This window comes from Canis aureus, chromosome 11, assembly GCF_053574225.1.
Source record: "Canis aureus isolate CA01 chromosome 11, VMU_Caureus_v.1.0, whole genome shotgun sequence".
NCBI lineage: Eukaryota > Metazoa > Chordata > Mammalia > Carnivora > Canidae > Canis > Canis aureus.
The window spans coordinates 42,221,567-42,243,447 of record NC_135621.1 but is presented as its reverse complement, the minus strand read 5'-3'; the positions used below and the strand labels follow the sequence as shown (position 1 = coordinate 42,243,447).

At 37.8% G+C, this 21,881-nt stretch overlaps 1 long non-coding RNA gene across 1 annotated transcript; it reads left to right on the top strand.

The window, feature by feature from the left end:
- Positions 1–46: 46 nt before the first annotated feature.
- On the top strand, positions 47–3,483 carry LOC144323047 (uncharacterized). Its single transcript, XR_013388595.1, has 3 exons — positions 47–1,053; positions 1,389–1,559; positions 2,806–3,483. It is a non-coding gene; the product is annotated as an uncharacterized LOC144323047 (long non-coding RNA).
- The last annotated feature ends 18,398 nt before the right edge of the window (positions 3,484–21,881 follow it).

The following is a 21,881-nucleotide window of genomic DNA, read 5'->3' as shown; positions in this document are numbered from 1 at the left end:
AAGAGCTGCTAAGAACACTGGAAGTGTGGTCACAGAGCCTCCAAAAGCAAACTTCGGAAGAATCCTGTGTCTTATTATCTCAGAGAGTCCCCATGAGAGCAGGGCTTTATCCACGTTAGTACTATTTGACACCTTCCTCCCCAATCCTGGGATGCATTTGACTATAAAGGGCATCTTACCTTGTGGAGACCTTGCTCAGTCCTTCTAGAGCTATCCAGGTGACATGACCTCATGACTGGTCTTTGGAATTCACTCTCATCCCTCACACCTTAGTACTTTTACAGAATTATCCAGCTTGTACTGGAATTGGTATGAACACAGAACAATTACCAAACATATTGCAATGGCCAACTATAGTTATTCTAAAACCGGGGAGAAAAAAAAGATAATGACTGAGCAGCTGGGTGAAGTATCTTCAGCTTCTCTGTTGGAAGAACCATAAAAGAAGGAGGGTGGAGAGTAAGTAGTCCCTTGAGAGATTCAACAGAGGCAAGAGCAAACAAGCTTGGTGAACCCTGCCCTAGACATGTACCCAAGTCCCGCATTTTTATGGGCATGCACACTGAGGCAGTGGCTTTGCTACTACAGTCACCAGCTGTCTCGGGAGGCTCTTTGGGGGAGAATTGCTCATCACCCCAACTGGGCTACACACTACAGAGGAAACTGCCCTCTGCTAGTGTGAGAAGTGCTGAGACAAGACTTTGCTGCCAGGCAGGTGCTGGCTGAATGCAATTTCCTTGTGGAGTGTCTAAGCCATAATTGGATACTTGCAAAAGCTTCTGCTGGTGATGGTGTCCATGTTGCTATTGCTGGGAATCATGAGAAGTGAGGAGCAATCTCAACGGGAGCACACAGAACACTCTACAATCCAAGGAGCTCACCACCGTGTCACCAGCTATAACTCGGTCCTTTTCTCCCCCTGCTGAGTAGAAGAGATTAGAAAGCCTGAAACTATAATGGAACACCAGAGGTCACCAAGAGGAGAGGAAACCAAGGTCTAAATGAGACAAGAGAGGGAAGAAAATAAACTTATTTTGGAAAGCTTTGTTAGGAGTAAGTTCTTAGCTTTTTCTTTTTTAAGATTTTGTTTATTTATTCATGAGAGACACAGAGAGAAGCAGAGACACAGGCAGAGGGAGAAGCAGGATCCCCACAAGGAGCCCAATGCGGGACTCGATCCCAGGATCCCAGGATCACAACCTGAGTGGAAGGCAGATGCTCAACTGCTAAGCCACCCAGGCATCCCAGGTTCTTCATTTAAATGAACTTTTTGTTTAAGAAGCTCATCCGAATCTTGTCATTTGTGACAATGTGGATGGATCTAGAAGATATAACACTAAGTGAATGCAGTAAGATAGAAACAAACACTCTATGATTTCACTTAATAGGTAGAATCGGAAAAACCAGAACAAATGATCAACAAAGAAGCTGCAAGCAGAATCAGGGAACAACCTGATGGTGGCCAGAAGGAAGAGGGCTGAGCGGATGGACAAAGTGGGAGAAGGAGAGTGTGAGATAAAGCTTCCAGTTATGGAATGAATAAGTCACCCGATTAAAAGGTACAGCATAGGGGATACAGTCAATGGTGGTGTGATAGTGCTGTGCCGTGCTTGAGGGTAATGAACTACACGTGTGGTAAAGATAACCTAATGAATAGAGATGTTGTACACCTGAAACTAAGGTGACATTGTGCATCAGTGCTGTCCACACACACACAAAGAAGCTCATCCCAAGACCAAAGCTTGCTGTAGTCTAGACAGGTGTATCCGGTGTAGAGTGAGAAGAGGTGCAAGGCCTTCAGAGGCTCTGACTGCAGAGTCCAGCTAAGAGCCCCTGACCAAAGGCCTCAGCGGAAGGGCAGGGAGGATGGAGCATGGCTCCTTTGTTGGGCCAGGGGACAATGTGAGCTCTGCATGCAGTTTTATCTGGCAAGCCTGCCTGGATTGCACAATGGAGCACAATGGGGGGATTCTGCTCATCACCTGAAGAAACTCCGGGGCCTCAGGAGCCAGTTGGCTGATTTACAGGCCTCCCTATTAAGACATAATATTCAGAGAGAGAGAGAGAGAGAGAATGCAAGGTGAGGAATGTCATAACAGAAGCACGATGACATTCCCACAGAATATGAGAAGCTAGTAATCCAAACCATTTTTCCTCTATTTTGGGGTGTTTTAATAAACCATAAATGAGAAAAATAAAACCTTTCCTACAAGCGCACAGGAAAATGAAACCTCCATAATTTGGTTTGCCTCACACCCAAGGAACTTGGCTGCCCTCACCTCGGGTTGGGTGGCATGGAGGTCCCATGTTATAGCATATGAGAGTCTGCACATGCAGATTTATTTAGTGTTATTTGTCATTCAAATACCCAATTTCTTGAGATGACATGTAGAAACTATAGTGCTGTGTGTCCCTCACTGAGTGTGTGTCAGTGGTCCCAGAATTCAGCCTGTGGTGGCGGAGGAGAGTTCTATGAAGGAAGTCATGGAAGGGCGCCTAACATTTACATTTAAGCTTTGAGAAAGCATAGGTTTGGGCTTTCCCATTTTTACTGTGATTTTTGGCGACCTATAGGAGGAATCAGATGCTCGAATCATATTTTATTACAGTGACTTTATTCAACAAGGACAGTTCCAAGCAAAACCATCAGTGTTATTGGCCAAACCAGGGGCTTCGCAGTCTAGTGGCGCCACATGTCAATTAGCTACAACCAATGCCACTTTGCATCCCCCACTGTGCAGGGCAGTGGGTGCAAGTGTTTGCCAATGGCACATACCTGGACTCCTTGTTTCTTCTCTTTTGTAGAAGCCAAAAGACACTGTGAGTCAGAGGGAGATGGTGCTCAGCTTTCCATGCGGTGCCAGATTTCTCCAATGAATCCAAACTGCCTTCCATTATGACTCCAAGGGTGCCATTCGAGTATGAATCACATATTAACAGATTGGCCAGAATACTGCAGAGAATAAGTTTGATTTGGGTTGAAAGGCAAGAGCTCCGTACCATGCCAGATTCATCCACTTACAGAGAGCTTAAGGACTGTGCGTATCATACCTTTGTCACGAGGTGCCAGAGTTTGAGGCTCAATACCATGAACTTGGATGAATCTGTGACAGATGCTTGTCATTCACAGCTGTCTTTGCCTTCAAAACCACTAATAAATAATGGTCAAGGAATGCATCTCCAGAGTGGCAAAGAATTAAGTGCTCTGCACTCTCCAATGACATCCTTTAAGGGGGACTGTTTTGCCTTTGAATCATGCAAACTCTCGGAGGAAGAATCATTCTGCACAAAAGCATACAAAGAGTAACTAGAAATGGGGAATAATCAATTGGAATCGGAGTGGCTGCTGTGGATTCCGGCTTCAGGGCAAAGTCCAAAGCTAAAAATACATTTTTTACACTATACCCCACATTCTTCAGATCCATAATTTACAGCCCCTTTCTATACTATATTAATTAATGTCTTTATCTATTACAGTCACAAAATGGGTGTATGTGTGTGTGTGTATTTCTTTTTGGTCTCAGAGTATGTTTCGCTATTCCCTTGTTATATGAGACTCCTAGGGCTGCCATAACAAATTACTGCAAAATGGATATCTTAAAAAACACAGAAATTTATTCTCTTGGAGTTCTGAAGGCTGAAAATCTAAAATCATGGTGTTAGGAGGGCCATGCTCCCTCTGAAGACTCTAGGGAAGAATATTCCCTTGGGTCTCCCAGTGTCTACTGGCTCCTGGCTTTCCTTCACTCATAGTGGTATAAATCTAATCTCTGCCTCCATGATCACATGAACTTCTCTGTGTCTCCTCTCCTTGTCTTATAAAGTCCCTGAGCCATGGGTTTAAGACCCACTCTAATGCACTATGATTCCATTTTAACTAATTCCATCTGCAAAAATTACATTTCCAAATAAGGTCACATTCTAAGGTTCCAGGCATGAAATTTTGTGGGAAAACATTCACTCCCATGACAGGAATTGATACGAAGGAGGGGCTGACTTTGGGCATCCATTTGGCTTACAACTAACAAACGTGAGGAGAGATAACAGTGATTCTATGCTGCTATGATATGTTAGTTGTTGCTAGAATCTGCAAATCAAAAGATTCCAGAATCTCATAAAGAGACTATTGGGTGTACTTGGGGAGAATCTTGAGGACAATAGCATCTCACCAGTCCCATGGCTCCTATTCATGTGAAATGATATTGAGAAAAGTGTAATGTTGGAAGGCGTTACTTCTCCAAGCTATTATATTCTAGTCCAGGATGTGCCCCAGGGAGACCAGCTACAAGTGGAGACCAGCCCTGAAGAACATCCTGGTGGCCTGTTGATTTCACTGATGGTGGATGTTGGGAAACACCCCCACACCACCACCACCACACACACATACACACAGATACACAACCCTGAAATTTCTAGAAGCCAAGTTTGTCATTATCTCTCTTGGACTGCCCTGTTAACACAGGGACAGTAGCTTCTAGATGTAAGCTTCTGTACCAGCAACCAAATTGGTGCAACCAAATCTCTTTATAAAAACACAGAGAAAAAGATCAGAACCCATAAACGTATATTCAACTCACAAAACTAATGTGCTTCATTTTACATTGTGTCAAGTAGTAGTTAAGTAAGAGGGATTGGGGAGATGAGAAAATAAAAGAGGAAGCTCAATAGAGAAAGCATAAATAGAGAAAGAAAAAGAAAAAATAAAAGCACAAATAGAGAAAGAAAAAGAAAAAAATTTTAAAAAGATGGGGAGAGAAATGCCTTAAACATCAATTTAAGCTGGAAAAAATTTTTAAAAGATTTTATTTATTTATTCATGAGAGACACACAGAGGGAGGCAGAGACACAGGCAGAGGGAGAGCCTGATGTGGGACTGGATTGCAGGACCCAGGATTGTGACCTGAGCCGAATGCAGATGCTCAACCACTGAGCCACCCAGGCATCCCTAAGCTGCAAGAATTATGCTGAGTGAAGTAAGTCAGTCGGAGAAGGACAAACATTATATGTTCTCATTCATTTGGGGAATATAAATAATAGTGAAAGGGAATATAAGGGAAGGGAGAAGAAATGTGTGGGAAATATCAGAAAGGGAGACAGAACGTAAAGACTGCTAACTCTGGGAAACGAACTAGGGGTGGTAGAAGGGGAGAAGGGCGGGGGGGTGGGAGTGAATGGGTGACGGGCACTGGGGGTTATTCTGTATGTTAGTAAATTGAACACCAATAAAAAATAAATAAATAAAAAAAAACAAAAACAAAAACAAAAATATTTAATCCTCACAAAAACCTGTGAACTACTTTATAAATCAGGAAATTGAAGCAGAAAAATGAAGTTTTCCGGGAACACTAAGCAGATCTCCTTTCCCCAGATTCTAGACTTTCTTTTTCATTACAAAGTGCTGGTGGGGAGGTAAAACATCTACTATTCAGTCCATGACCACTAGTTATATTTATAACGGGTACTTTGGAAGAGTTTTGCACTACCTAGTAAAATTGAACATTCAGCCCCCCTGTGATCCAGTCATCCTTCTTCCAGGAATACGCTCCAGCAAGAATGTGCCAAGCAGCCCCAGTTATAATGGCACCTAAGTGGAAACAACCCATATGTTCATCAATTAAGTAACTGAAGTATGATTTGTTCTTACAGAACAATTATCAACAACTGTGGAAAAGCACAAACTGTATGTCTGTGCATGAGAATGGATGAGTCTTTTTTTTTTTTTTTTTTAGAATGGATGAGTCTTACAAATATTAGGTAGAGGGAAAAAAGTCCAGAAAGATTTTGTAAAGTTCAAAAAGCAGTCACGATTAATACTATTAGCATAATGTGTTCTTGTAAAGTTATGAAAAAAGAAGGCAAAGAAAGTAAGTGATTACTCTGTGGTAGGGAGGTAGGAAGTAGAATTGGGGAAAGATATAGAAGGACATGAATTTGTTAACTTTGAGATGAATAGTGAGGTCTTGGATATTCTTGATACTTTCCTTTTTTACATAATATGGGGAGTTTTAATCCTTCCTATTATAAATAATAAGAAAATGAAAAAGTGGATGCCTGGGTGGTGCAGTCAGTTAAACAAGCAACTCTTGATTTGGGCTCAGGCCCTGATCTCAGGGTGTTGAGATCAAGCCTCATGTGGGGTAGGGTTCCAGGCTCAGCTCAGAGTCCACTTGAGATTCCCTCTGCCTCTCCTACTGCCTGCCTCAACCCCCTCTTTCTCTCTCTAAGAGAAATAAACACATAAATCTTTTTAAAAATGAGAAAATTAAAAAGATCATGGAGTGAGTGAGGCCATTGAGGAGATGGAGAAGTGAGAAGGAGACTCTAGGCTGAAAGATTAGGGGGCACACAAACTGCTGAATGAACATTTCAGGAATAAATTAAGGGATGGAATGCACTACTTTTTTCTTACTGATCCAATGATCCAATATATGTTTAATTCAGACGAATTGCAGAATATTCAATTTTGACTTCTATTTCTGGTGAGAATAAAAGGTTCTAATCCACAAGGGGAGAGAAAGAATTATAACTGCAAATGGGATGAAGTAAAACAAATCAAAATTTAAATTAGCCGCAAATAGGAACATGAATATGATATCCATGAGAAAATTATTTTGGCTACAAGTTCGGCTATAAAGTTAGTAAAAAAAAATAACTGGTATTCTCAATGAAAAAGCAACTTGTAAAGTTGAAGTTCTTCACAGGGAGCACACAAAAATCTCACACAAGGAACTTAATCCATCTTGAAGCTTTTATTTAAGAATGTGTGGAATGAACGATGACCCAAATGTATGTACCTAACTTTGAAATCTGATTTCAAAATATATTCCAGTTATCAGAAAAAACAAATCAAATAAACATTACTTAATTTATTACTTAATTTTATTACTGATACTGAGATAGTACCAAAAATTCCCACCTCTATATTCTATTCTATTCTATATTTTTTCTACCTCTATATTTAACTTAATTTTCAATAATTGTACTTTAATATACATATGCCATAATTATCATGTGGTGTATGTAGCACAAGAGTAGCTCAATAAAATTTGTTGAATACATGTGTCAAATAAAGGGTCTGTGAGAGTTCCATTGTATTCTGGGAATCTCAGGTTTGTAGATTTGCATACTTTTTGTGTATTCTTTTAGAATTTGCATCTTATTTAGAAACTGAAATTCACAAACTTATTTCCTTTAATTTTCTAAATACATTGTTCCCGGGATCCCTGGGTGGCGCAGTGGTTTGGCGCCTGCCTTTGGCCCAGGGCGCGATCCTGGATATCCGGGGTCGAATCCCACGTCGGGCTCCCGGTGCATGGAGCCTGCTTCTCCCTCTGCCTCTCTCTCTCTCTCTCTCTCTCTCTCTCTCTCTCTCTCTCTGTGTGACTATCCTAAATAAATAAAAATTAAAAAAAAAATAAATACATTGTTCCCTTTTATGTGTCTATATCTACTAATTTTTCGAGGGCATAGGTATACCAATGAAACTCAGATTAACTGTGCAACATTGACAAGAACAAGAGAAGTAGGAAATGTGAAAGGGAAACTTTTTTGGCAGGTCAATATCACCCTTTGAGTTAAGATAAGGTCATCTATTTTCCTTTTTTTTAACATTTTCATGTTTTTTTGTTTGTTTGTTTAAGAGAGAGTTATGAAAGAGAGAGCATAATTTATTTTTTATTTTTTGTTATTTTTTGTATTTTTTATTGGAGTTTGATTTGCCAACATATAGCATAACACCCAGTGCTCATCCTGTCGAATGCCCCTTCAATACGCATCACCCAGTCACCCATCCCCCAACCCACCTCCCTTTTCACTACCCCTTGTACGTTTCCCAGAGTTAGAGGAGTCGAGAGAGCATCATTTAACGGTATTTTTTTTTTTAAGATTTTATTTATTTACTTGAGGGAGAGACAGAGAGTATGAGCAGGGGGAAAGAAGAGAGGGAGAGGAAGAAGCAGACTCTGCTAAGCAAGGAGCCCAACCTGGGGCTAGATCCCAGGATCCTGAGATCACGGCCTGAGTGGAAGGTAGATGCTTAACCGGCTGAGCCACTGCGGTACCCCTGCTTATCTGTTTTAAAAGTAAGCAATATTAGCACTTGCTCACCGCACTGAAATAAAGAATAAATATGTGTGTAGTTTGTCGAGACATGGTCAAGACAATAATTATAAATACATTTGAATCAGTATTAGAAAAGAAGCATGCTTTTTTATTATTTTAATTTTATTTACTTAAAATGCATTTATTTGAAATGAAAACAGTACTAGTTTGAAATGAAAAAAATGGTTATTTAAAATTTGCTATTTAATAATATCATAGCCCATTATTCTAAATAAGCTTTTTGAAGTCATAATTACCAACATAAGAAGAGATTTTGTGTCAAAGCACAATATTTTATTAAGAATACACAAGGAATCAAGGAAAGGAAACTTCCATTTATTGAGCACAAGATAGATGTTAGTCTTCTCAAATGGATAATTTCATAAATTATCCCAGCAGGTCTTTATAGGATATATTATCCTTATCTCAACCTGAGTTTCAGATAAATAATTTGTCCACAGTCACACAGTCAGGCCCTAACAAGATTCAAATTCTCTTCTGGAGCCCCCAGGTGCCCCAATCTTTTTGGCCTTCTGCTCAGGCCATGATCCCAGGGTCCTGGGATAGAGCCTCACATTGGGCTCCCTGCTCAGCAGGGAGTCTGCTTCTCTCTCTCCCTAGGGTGCTCCTCCCGCTTGTGCTCTCTCTCTGGCACTCTCTCTCACAAACAAACAAACAAACAAATAATAAAATATTTAAAAAACAAAACAAAATCACTTCCAGTGCAGAGTGTTGTTCTTTATTTTGCAACAAATGCCTATACTTAAGTTCTGAAAGAAAACAATATGTTGACATCCTTTCTATCAAAAAAAAAATTCATGCAAATCTTTTTTTTAAATCCATTTTGCTGACAGTTGGAAAGACAAGGGAGAGGGAAAGAGAGTGTGTTAGAGAGAGAGAAATATAAATACTTAGAGGGGCATCACAGGGAACTGGGAAGATAGATATACTTCTGATCTTTATACAACACTAATTGCTGTATAATAAAATAAATAAAAAAATAAATAAAATAAAATAAAATAAAATAAAATAAAATACAACACATAATTGACTCATGTTGTTTGTAGTTAAATGCAAACTAAACATGTAAGTACCGTCATTGGTGCCTGGGGTGGCTCAGTCAGTTAAGTGTCTGCCTTCAGGTCAGGTCATGATCCCAGGATTCTGGGATTGAGCCCCATGTTGAGTTCCCTTCTCAGTGCGGATTCTGTTTCTCCCTCTCCATCTGCCCCTCCCCCTGCTCGTACTCTCTCAAGTAAATAAATAAAATCTCTGAAATAAATACTGTCAAATTATGATTCTGTCAGCTTACTGAACATCTAAGACTGAAATCAAGATATGATCTTGAAAAATAAATAAAATAATAATCATAAATAAAATTAAGGGTCAGAAAAGCAGTACAATAAACAACCTCAGCTATCAAGTATGAAGTTGTTCCAGAAAATGAACAAAGATAGGAAGGTGGAAAATCACACACATGCACACACGCATACATACATAATCAAGACGAGTGTTTGTTTCACTTTGCCTGGAACAGTAAAGCAGATGCTAGAGCCAGACCAGGAGGCCGAGTAGAGTAAGAAAAACTCAGAAGAGCCACCTCAAGGAAGGAGCTCACAAGAGCCAAGAAAAGGAATACTGGTTTATATGCCTGGGTTGAAGGTTTATTTACTTTTTTTTAAGATTGTATTTATTTATTCATGAAACACACAGAGAGAGGCAGAAACATAGGCAGAGGGAGAAGCAGGCTCCAAAAGGCAGTCTGATGTGGGACTCGATTCCTGGTATCCAGCCTCACGACCTGAGCCCAAGGCAGATGCTTAACTGCTGAGCCACCCAGGTGTCCCTTGGGTTGAAGGTTTAAAAACATGGCGACAGTTATATGATTTACTCAACATCCCTCAGTGAGTCAAGGAGTGAAACAGTGTCAAGGAGTAGAACACTATTTATTGAATCAGGATGGGGCATTTGGAGGATACAGGAGTAAGTTAGAGAGTTTGGGCAAGAGTGGTTCCATTGGCAAATCATGTTCTATAGATTGGTTAGAGAAGGGACTCAAGGTAGCCAACAGTGTATATATTTATGTGGTCATAAATATAGTTTTGCATGCCATTCTGGCTGTGGACTTGACATAGTGCCTATCACATATTTAGCACTTGAAATGCATGTTAAATAAAAATATATATATAAATCAGAAGATGAAGGGCTACAGGATTGCACACACTTCTTGATGGCAAATTACCAATGTATGATTCATATTAAAATCCTAAACTGTAAAAATGTGCTTTATGATAAAATTACCATGGAAAAAATAACTAGATTTAACACTACACCCTAATTTTTATGTTTGTGTCTTTCAGTGATCTGTGTAATTGGCTGGAAATATCCATCAGTACAGTGATTGCAATAATACTATGGTTATAAAATATGTTTGGTTAACATTTTTGAATTCTAAACTTTCATTACATATTTTATCCTCAAATAGCAAATTATCTAGTTTTTTTTTTTTCTTCTATACTTGACTGACTTATTTAACAAAATTTTTTTGGTCAAAAATTAAAATATTTTTATGTTAAGCTTAAATTATATTTATTCTTTTGTTTTAAGTCTACTGTGTTTCCTTCACAATATTAAGATGGTTAATGATTTACTAGGTCATCTACATTATATCTATGCCTCTAAAAATGATTATATCTGTCATTGAAAGATTTTCTACTAAATCCCTGATATTCTACTATGCCCTTCACTTAACTAATGCCTAAAGCTCATTTCCCAGCCCACCATATAAGATGTCATCTTCAACTTACAGATGTAGAAACTGAAGCTTGTGGAATATATAAGTCTAAATCTTTGCTCTTTGTAGATATTTTTTCAATTCTAAAATATTTTGAGAAAATTTGCATTTGTTCAAAACATTTGTTACTATTTTGCTATTATGCATGTTAATAGCTTTGAATTAATTTATTTTAAATAGCATTAAATGACTTCAGAATTTGGTCAGAATAAAGGTTTTGCAAACTCCTGTTATACACTGAAATATGAGAGTCAATTCCTTTCAGCGTTTAATGTGAATAAAACTGTTGGCCACTCTTCTAAAAGGCTGGGATATTGAGAAAATTTCTTGATGAACAGCTGCCATTACATTTGGCCTCCTTCCTGGCTTTCTGAAAGGATGAGTACTGAATGCTGACCTCTTGACCACTTTGGCAATGCACTAAAAACAGATCTATCTAGGAAGTCAATAGTCTAATAGTTACTAGAATAGGATTGTCAAATTAAGCAAATAAATACAGAATACTCACTCAAATTTGCATTTCATATAAAGAGCAGAAATACTTTTTAGTATAAGTATATCCTATTCAATATTTGGGACATACTTATACTAAAAAAAGGATGCATTGTTGGTCTGGAATTCTAATTTAGCTGAGTGTCCTATATTTTATCTGACAAGCCTATCCTGGGAGGATTGTTTACCAGGATCGGAGAGAGCAGGGAAACATAAATATAGATTAGCAAATGTCTCCTGAAAACTGTCCAGGGAAAGCATATTTTTAAACGGACATGAAATTCTCCCAAATTCTTAGGTGAAATGCTTCGAAATGCTCTTCGGCATGGGGCAGGGGGAAGATCCTTTTTCACAGGCTCATAGCAAACCAATTCTTGACAAGTGGTTATTGGCCAAAGGCAGTATGGAGTGTTTGGGAGAAAGCCAAGTGTAAACTTAATGCATCCTTAAATGAAGAAGGGGTTAGGGGAAAGCAATTGGAAAGGTGTTCTTCTGTCCATGAAGGATCTATGCAGCATGAAACTGAAACATCTTTTCTTTAAGCGTCTTGTCATTGGGTTTGCTACAATACAATCTTACTGTTTTTGAAAAAAAAAGTGTTGCCTGGGCTAACATCTTTTGTTTGGATTCTCTATAGTTTTCTACTATTAGGTGGTTTCTAGGGACCTCATAAATTATACTTTAAGGATAGAGTTTTCTCAATAGGCAGATAATATTAATGATAAAAATAAAATTGAATTAGCCTGTAATAATAATTTAGTCTAGCACAGTGAGCTTATTCAGTAGGTTTAACGTGGATTGCTGTCTTTTCAATCACCCCTGTCCAAACTGCAAATATAAACACAATATATTCTCTAAAGATTCATACAGGGACGGGGATATTTGAGAGTGCCTCTGCCTTTATGAAAAATAAATCTGCCTTTAGCATCTACTAAAAAATACATTGAAAGTTTTGAATTAAAAGGTAAAAATATTTATAACCATTAATGAAAATCTGTTCCCTGAATAGAAGGGAATTAAAAAGACAACAAATGTATCAAATATCAATTGGAAAAAGAAGATGAGCTTCATTTGAATTTTACCTGGCCATTACTCAATAATGCAGACATTTCAATTGTTCTATCTAGATGTTGAAATAAACATTTTAGTGAGGTCAGTGGAGTGGGTGGTCTGTAACAGATATTTTGCTCTGCTCATTTGATATTCTGCTGGAAGCTGGTAGAGGTAATTAAGGGGAAAGCCACTTCAAATCTTTTTGATGAAGCTCCTGATAGCATAATGTGGGTATATATTTTTATAAGTAAATATAATTCACCTGAAAAAAATGGGTAGGGTTTGAAAATGCATACATGAAATTACCTAATTTTGCTATATCACATATATTTTGCTCTGTGATCTACTCTTTCTGCTTCTTGCTTTGTCCCTAATAAATCCATCAGGCAGAATGTGGCCAGTCTTGGGCTCTGTCGTCTGGCACTTCACCATCTCCAGCACAGTTGCTTGAGATGGTAGGAGCTCTGTAAGTGTTTGTTGAATGAACGAAGACATGAATTATTAATTAAATCAATTATATGCTGACTGTGCTCCTTTCCCAAGACTGACAGCATTTTCTAGATGAACCCAGGACCATTTACAAAAGCAACTAGATACACAGGGCTCTTGCACGTGGAATCCAGACTGTCAGTGAAATATTCTTTTTGGGGCTCCTGAGTGGCTTAGTGGGTTGTGTCTGCTTTCAGGTCAGGTCATGATCTGAGAGTCCTGGGTTGGAGCCCAGCATCGGGCTCCCTGCTCAGTGGGTAGTCTGCTTCTCCTTCTTCTCCTCACCCTAATTGTACATACTTTCTGATAGATGATAGATAGATAGATAGATAGATAGATAGATAGATAGATAGATAGATAATAGATAGATAGATGATAGATAGATAGATAAAATGCTTAAAAAAAGAAATATTCTTTTGTAAGATCCAAAGTTGAACTACAAGTATTTCCAGAGCAATTAATAATGCTTTTCTTTAGCTGCTTACCTCTTATGTATGATGTTGGTACAGGCTGGAACCTCAGGAAAATTTCTTGATGAACAGCTGTCATTACATCTGGCCTTATTCATGGCTTTCTGAAAAGATGAGTAGTGAATGCTGGCCTCTTGACCATTTGGCAATACACCAGAAACAGATCGATCTAGTAGGTCAATAGTCTAATAACCCCTAAAATAAGATTATCAGATTTAGCAAATGAATGCAGAATACTCAAATTTGAATTTCAGACAAAGAATGGAGATATATGGGGTGCCTGGGGGGGCTCAGCAATTGAGCATCTGCCTTTGGCTCAGGGCATGATCCTGGAGTCCCAGGATCGAGTCCCACATCAGGCTTCCTGCGTGGAAGCTTCCTGCTTCTCCCTCTGCCTGTGTCTCTGCCTCTCTATCTCTGTCTCTCATGAATAAATAAATAAAATCTTTTAAAAAAGAATGGAAATAAAAGAAGATAGATAGATGATAGATAGATAGATAGATAGATAGATAGATAGATAGATAGATACAGGATAGAAGATAGACAGAAAACAGATAGATAAAAAATTTTGCTGTAAATACACTATTTGATGCACAAGTATTTTCCTAAAGTCTGGCTTAGACGATTGTTCACTAGACTATAACAGGACACTTAATGACTGAAATGTACTGATAGTTATTTTAGGGTTTCAAATGTATTATTGAATACACAAAGATCAGATCTTACCCTTGGTCTTACACTATATGAAGTATTAAATACACATGATTGTTCCTTTTTGAAACACTTTTTCATTTACCCCATAAGATCTTATACTTTCTTGGTTTCTCTCCTAAGTCATTAACTATTCTTCTTCCATCTTCTTTGCAGAACCCTTACTATCTTCCTGAAGACTAAATGTTGAATTTTCTGGGATTCAGTATTTAGAAATATTTGGTTCTCTGACTGTATTAATTCTTAGGTAAAAGCTCATAAATTTTCCACAGTTTTCATTACCCTTAGTATCTCAGTAATTTTTTCAGAATATTTTCAGTCTGTCGCTTCTCAACCTTTTGGCTAAAATCAAGTACAGAATACCCCAGGCCAAAAGAAAAACCTACCAATTCCATATTTTAAGCAGTTAGCTCCAAAAAAATCACTATTCACTTATGCCCTGTGATAGGCTGACAAATGGTCTCCAAAGATACCAGATCCAAATCTCCAGAATCTGGGAATATGTTACCTTATATGGCAAAAAGGACTTTGATTGAATGATTATTTCAAGGGTCTTGATATAGGCAGATTGTCCTGGATTAGCTGAGTGGGCTGCTGTAATCACAGAGATCCTTACAAGAAGGAGGAAAAATCAAAGGAGACAGAAGGTAATGTGATACTAGAAATGGAGAGATTTGAAGATGCTGTACTGCTGGTTTGGATGATGAGGCAAGGGCCGTGAGTTAAGTCCTACAAAGGAAACAACTATAGAAGATAGAAGAGACAAGGAAATGAATCCTTGCCAGAACCTCCAGGAGAAGAGTGGTCCTGCTGACATCTTAGTTTCAGCTTAGCGAACCAATTTAGGACTTCTGACCTCCATAATTGCAAAAGGATAATTTTATGTAGTTTTAAGAAACTAAATTTGCAGTAATTTATTACAGCAGTCATAGAAAACTAATACATATTCTAACTACTACACAGTCATATTAAAATGCAATGTATTTGAAAGAAAAATAATATACTTATCTTGTTACCATTGTGGTATGTGCACCTGTTAGGTACTGTGCAAGTTCTCACATCTTAAAATCCAGCTGGACATTACTATCCTCACTTCTTGTGCCATACTGATTTTCATGAAATACTTATTTATATATCATAGTTCACAAAAATATGATGTCATTATTGAATGCGGTGTGATCTAACTTTAAAACTGTAAACTACTTGACATTAGTAGTTTAGATGCTATCTGACATAAAGCAAAAATCAGTATTTTTCCCTCAGAAATTTGAATGTCCTGTGACAGATTTAGGAACACATTTTGGCATACATTTTTGTACTAGGATCCTAGACGATTGAATCTGGTCCCACGATTTTAAAAGCATCTAGTATTGATTCTTTATACCCCTAGCGTGTATATCCAACAGCCTATACTTTGTCTCATCTTGAATAGCTAAAAAGCATCTCAAACTAAATGTGTCCAATACAGAATTGCCATTTCCTCCAAACTGTCTCCTAGCCTTGATAACCACAGTATAACCTTTCACCCTTTACTTGCACTGTTGTTGATTTCTTACCTAAGTCAATGGCTGGATCTAGGTTCTCCAGAGAAACAGAATAAATTAAATATATGATAGCTGGCATAAGAGAATATTTATTCTGGAAATTGACTCATCTGATTATTGAAGCTGGAAAGTCCTGCAATCTGCCATCTGTAAACTGGAGAATGAGAAAGTGAGTCTGAATCCAAAGTCCTAAGAATCAGGGAGCTGGTGGTATAAGTTCTGGCCCAAGTCTGAAATCTAGAAAGACAGAAGGCCGAAGAATCAGGAGTAATATCCAAGGGCAGGAAAAGATGGATGTTCCAGCTCAAGTAAACAGAACAAATGTACCCTTCCTTAGCCTTTGTGTTCTATTCAGGTTTTTAGTTGTTTGGATGATGCATTGGTGAGTGTGGATCTTCTCTACTCAGTCTACATTCTCTTCTCTACATTGGTGAGTGTGGATCTTCTCTACTCAGTCTACTGATTCAAATGTTAATCTCCTCTGTAATAAACATCACAGACACACCCAGAAACCGTGTTATACTAGCTATCTGGGCATCCCATAGTAGTGTCAAGTTGACGCATAAAATTAACCATTGAAATGACATTATCATTCTCTAGTTACCCTGGCCAAAAATTGAAGTCTTCTTTATTGTCTGTCTCTCACTTCCTTTATCCTCTCCATTAATAAGTCATATCAATAAGGACTTCAGCAGTTCCAACCAGGTGTATCTCCCCTGGATCTCTACCATTGTCTCCTCACTGGCCCACTAACCTCTCTGTTTACCCTCATGTCCAGCATGGTTCTTTACGTAATGTCCATCAGAGCACGCAACTTCTTTGCTCAAAGGACAATGACTTTGGATAACAAAGAATTACTACAGAGCACTTTGTATGGTCTACAACAGTGACCCTCAACCAGGGGCAATTTGCCACCTAGAAAACATTAGCCAAAGTTTAAAGACAGTTTTGGTTGTCACAGTGGGTGGAGATGGGTCAGCAGAGGTCAGAAAAGCTACGAAAAGAAACTACAATGCACAGGATAGCCCCCTCAACAAAAATTATCTGGTTCAAATTAAAATGACATTGATGTTGAGAAACCCTTATTTACGTGAGATACTGTGATCTGGTCCTTGCCAAGAACTCCCACTTGATTTTTACCAGTGTTTCCCCTTTGGGTCAAAGTGAGTTTTTTATTTCTTCAGCATATCACTTTCCTACTTTGGGGATGTTGCTTTGTTGTTTCCCTTGCCTAAAATATTTTCATCCCAAATATGCACACTTTATTTTATTCAGACCACCCAAAATGTCACCATCATAGATCCATGGAATTCAGTGCACATTGTGCCTGAATCAGGTTCTCACACAATCAACTGCTCAGCCCCTTGGGTCTATTCTGCTGTCCTTCTATGGCTAGTGGACTAATTCATAGTGTCATCTATTGCTGTATATGGTACCCAGTCCTGACCATCTAATCAGCATGGCCTGAAGACCCAGAATCCACCTCATAGCCTCACTTGAGCAGGAAACCAAGCCAGTAGTCCTACCCAACTGTTCCCAACCAATAGCTTCCTCCTGACCTGAGAGGAAGGGCAGTGGCATCACCCAAATATAGACCAGGATAAAATGAGCATATTAAAAGAGAAGTTAAAAAAATATCTTGAGGCAAATGAAAATGGAAATACAATATACAAAAATGTGTGGAATACAGCAAAAGTATTTCTAAGAGAAAAGTTTACATTTTCTTGTATATAAAGAAAGAAGAGATAAAAAAAAAACTGCCTAACTTTACACTTTATATTTCAAGGAACTAGCAGGGGAAAAGGAACAAACTAAACCAAAAGTTAGCAGAAGGAATGAAATAACAAATATTATGGTAAAACAGAATGAAAGAGAGAATAGGAACAATAGAAAATATTAACAAAAGTAAAAATTAGTTCTTTCAAAAGAGAAACAAAATTGACAAAACTTTAGCTAATCAGGAAGAGAGATATAGGGAGAGAGGGCCCAAATAAATAAAATAAGATATGAAAGAGGAGAGATTACAACTGATACTACAGAAATACAAGGAATCATAAGACACTAATATCAATAACTATTTGTCAACAAATTGGACAACCTAGAAAAATAGATTAATTCATAGACACATACAACTTACCAAGACTGAATCAAAAAGAATAAGATCTGAGTGGGTCAATAATGTGTAGAAGATTGAATTAACATTCAAAAACCTTTCAACAAAGAAAAGCCTAGGACCAGATGATTTCACTAGCAAATTTTACTAATCACTTAAAGAAAGATGAATACTAATCTTTATCAGACTATTCAAAAAAAAAAAAAGAGAGAGAGAGAGAAAGGAACCCTCCTAAACTCATTTTATAAGGCCAGCATTCCTTTGATATTGAAGCAAAATAAGTACACTACAAGAAAGGAAAACTACAGGCTAATATCCCTGATGAACATAGATACAAATAATCAACAACATATCAGCAAATTGAATTCAGCAACACATTGAAAGTACAATACACCAGAATTAAGTGAGATTCATCCATGGGATGCAAGTATAGATCAACATACATAAATAATGTGATACATCACAGTAATGAAATGTGTCCATTATGAAATGTGTTCAGTAATGTTCATATCAATAGATGCAGAAAAAGCATTTGATAGGTACGCCTCAGTGGTTGAGCATCTGCCTTTGGCTCAGGGTGTGATCCTGGATCTGGGGTTGGGGACTGAGTCCCACATCAGGTTCCCTATGAGAGCCCATTTCTCCCTCTTTCTATGTCTCTGCTTCTCTCTCTGTGTCTCTCATGAATAAGTAAATAAAATATTTTATAAAAAGAAAAAACATTTGTCAAACTTCAATTGCCATTCACGATAAACTCTCCCAACAAATTGGACCTAGAAGGAACATGCCTCACCACAGTAAACCCTACATATGATACACCCACAGCTAACATCAAATTCAACAGTGAAAGTTTAAAAGCTTTTTGTTTTGTTAGAAAGGACAAGAATGCCAGTTCTCATTACTCCTATTTGACACAGTACTGGAAGTCCTAGTCAGAGCAATGAGGCAAGAAAAAGAAGTGAAAGGTATCTGATTCAGAAAGGAAGAAGCAAAACTATTTGCAGATGGCATGATGTATTTTTTTTCATTTTCATTTTAATTTTTTAAAAGATTTTATTTATTTATTCATGAGAGGCAGAGAGAGAGAGGCAGAGACACAGGCAGACGGAGAAGCAAGCTCCATGCAGGGAGCCTGATATGGGTCTCGAACCAGGATCTCCAGGATCAGGCCCTGGGCGAAAGGCGGCGCTAAACCGCTGAGCCACTCGGGCTGCCCAGATGACATGATTTCATATATAAAACATCCTACACTTCAGCTAAAAATTTACAGAGATAATCAACAGATTCAGTAATGTTGCAGGATATAAAATCAATATAAAACAATCAGTAGAATTTCTATACACTCAAAATTAGTTATCTGAAAAAGATAAAGAGGAAATAATCACATTTACAATAGTATCGAAAACAATAAAATACTCAGAAATACATTTAACAAAGGAGGTGTAAGATTTGTATATGGAACACTCTAAGACTGTGGTGAAAGAAATTAAAAAGTACACAAGTAATTGGAAAGACAATCTCTGTTCACGGATTGGAAAATGGATACCATTAAACTACCATATTTCCTAAAACCATCTATAGATTCAGTGCAAGTCATGTTAAGATTCCAATGACATTTTTTTTTTACTGAAATGGAAAAATCAATCCTAAAATTTATATGAATCTTATAATACCAAAGACCCCAAATAGCCAAAACAATCTTGAAAAAGAAGTACAATGCTAGAAGCATCACATTTCCTAATTTCAAATTCTATTACAAAGCTATAGTAATTAAAACAGCATGGCACTGGCATAAAAAAGGACACATAAGCTGATAGAAGAGGATCAAGAACCTAGATATAGACTCCTGCATGTACATTCAACCAATATTTTACAAGAGAGCTAAGAATACTCTATGAAGAAAAGAAAATTTCTTCAGTAGTGATTCTGGGAAAATTGGATATTCACATACAAAAGAATGAAACTAGACCTCTACCTTATATCACCAAAATATTAATTTGAAATGGATTAAAAACTTAAATTTAAGACCTAAAACCATAAATTTTCTAGAAGAAAATGTAGAGATAAGGTTCTGACACTGATCTTGGCATGACTTTTTGTGTGGAACACCTAAAGCAAAAATTACAAGTGAGACCATAGCAAAATAAAAAGTTTCTGCATAGCAAAATAAACAATCACCAAAATGCAGAGTTGGATAAATATTTGCAAATTACACTATCTGATAGGGAGTTAGTATCTAAAATATATAAGGAACTCACACAATTCAACAGAAAAAAAAAATCCAATTAAAAATGGACAGAGAACCTGAAGAGAGATTTTCCCAAAGAAGACATATGAATGGCCAGCAGGTACATTAAAATGTGCTCGACATCACTAGTCATGAGGAAAATACAAATTGAAACCCGAGGAGGATATCATCTGTTAAGATGACTAATATCAAAAAAGTGAGTAATATCAAGTTTTGGTGAGGATGTGTGGAAAATAAATTAAATGGCCATAACCTATCCAGTGTGGAAAATAAATTAAATGGCCATAATCTATCCATGACTATCATATTCCTCTCCTCCTCCTTCCCCTCCTCCTCTTCATCATCATTATATGTAGAAAGCTCCAGATCAAACCTCAAAAAAATGGCAAAAGAAAACCAAATGAGCAAGTATATTTTCAGGTGTCCCATACACTTCACACGAGGCTAGAAAGCATAGGGAATGTCTGCATCTGATAGGAAATTCAATCAGGAATATACGTCTCCAATGAATTAAAACAACATGTTATAAATGGAAGAGCTAAGGAGATCCAGGTAGTAAGTGATGAAGATTCTGGAAAGACTGTGAACTGGTGAGAATGGAAATTCTCCCTTGTGGTTACAGCTGACCAGATGAGAAGAGAAAGGTTCAGGGAAATCACAGCAACGTCCCCCATCCATTCACCTGAAGGAAAATTTTGCAAAGCTACCCTTTTTTTTTTTTTTTTTCTTTTTTTGTCTCTTCTTCTGGTTTGGTGAGAATATCCATGTTTTTTAAAATGATTGACTGATTGATTGATTGATTGATTGATTGATTTGACAGGGAGAGCATGAGTAGGAGGAGGGGCAGAGGAGAAGGAAAGAATCTCAAGCAGGCTTCCCACAGAGAGCAGAGCCTCATTCAAGGCTGGATCTCATGACCCTGAAACCATGACCTGAGCTGAAATCAAGAGTCAGGCATTTAACCAACTGAGCCACCCAGGCCCCCTGAGAATATCCACTTCTCAAATAAGATTCAAGAAACATAAAATGGAAAATGGGAAGGCAAAATAATATTGAATAAGAAAATAAGACTTCTCTGTAAGAAAGCTCTTTCACTTTTAGTAAAGCAGAGCAGTTGGACTATTGAAAATTCCATCTATTGCAAATATCAGCACTGGTAAAGGCTGGTGATGTTTACCTTTGTTCAATTAGCAATTATTGTGTACATTGTCACATTATACCACTAATGATGTCTCCTTATTACTGAACTAAAATTCCTCTATGAGATACTGTAGAATTTGGAGATGTATGATAAAAGGAATACCATAATAAGAACAAAATCCTATTTAGCAGAACACGACCCTGCTCTGTAACTCCTACCTTGCTGGACGTTTAACAAACATGACTTAGCGCAAGATTATGTGGTCCAAGAATATCCTAGGACTGAAGAATTGGGTTTAGCTTCCCTTGTCAGGGTGCAATTAGTTCTCTCTAAGCCTGTGTATTGATTTGGAAATTGCTTTTTTATATGATGTAAAGGGATTGTCTAGAGACTACTGATGCGTGTTCATATCATTCTATGTTCTTTCCTTGCTCGTCAGCAATGGGCATGGAATCTGCCATTATACACATCTTTTCTCAAAAAAAAAAAGGAAACCAAAGAAGGCCTCAGACATGAAACTTATATCTTCAGACTTCATCACTAGGCCCCTTTGTTCTTACAGCGGGGGGATACGTTCTCGGTGAAGACAGAATGAGTCATGTTGTAGCGGTAACACATTTTGATCCTACAAGTGAGGATGCTGACTTTCCCAGGAGACAAAGTCATGAAATGGGGGTTTGGTCAGTGAGGTGGTTGGCTGCCAATGTTTTGAGCCTGGGTAGATGC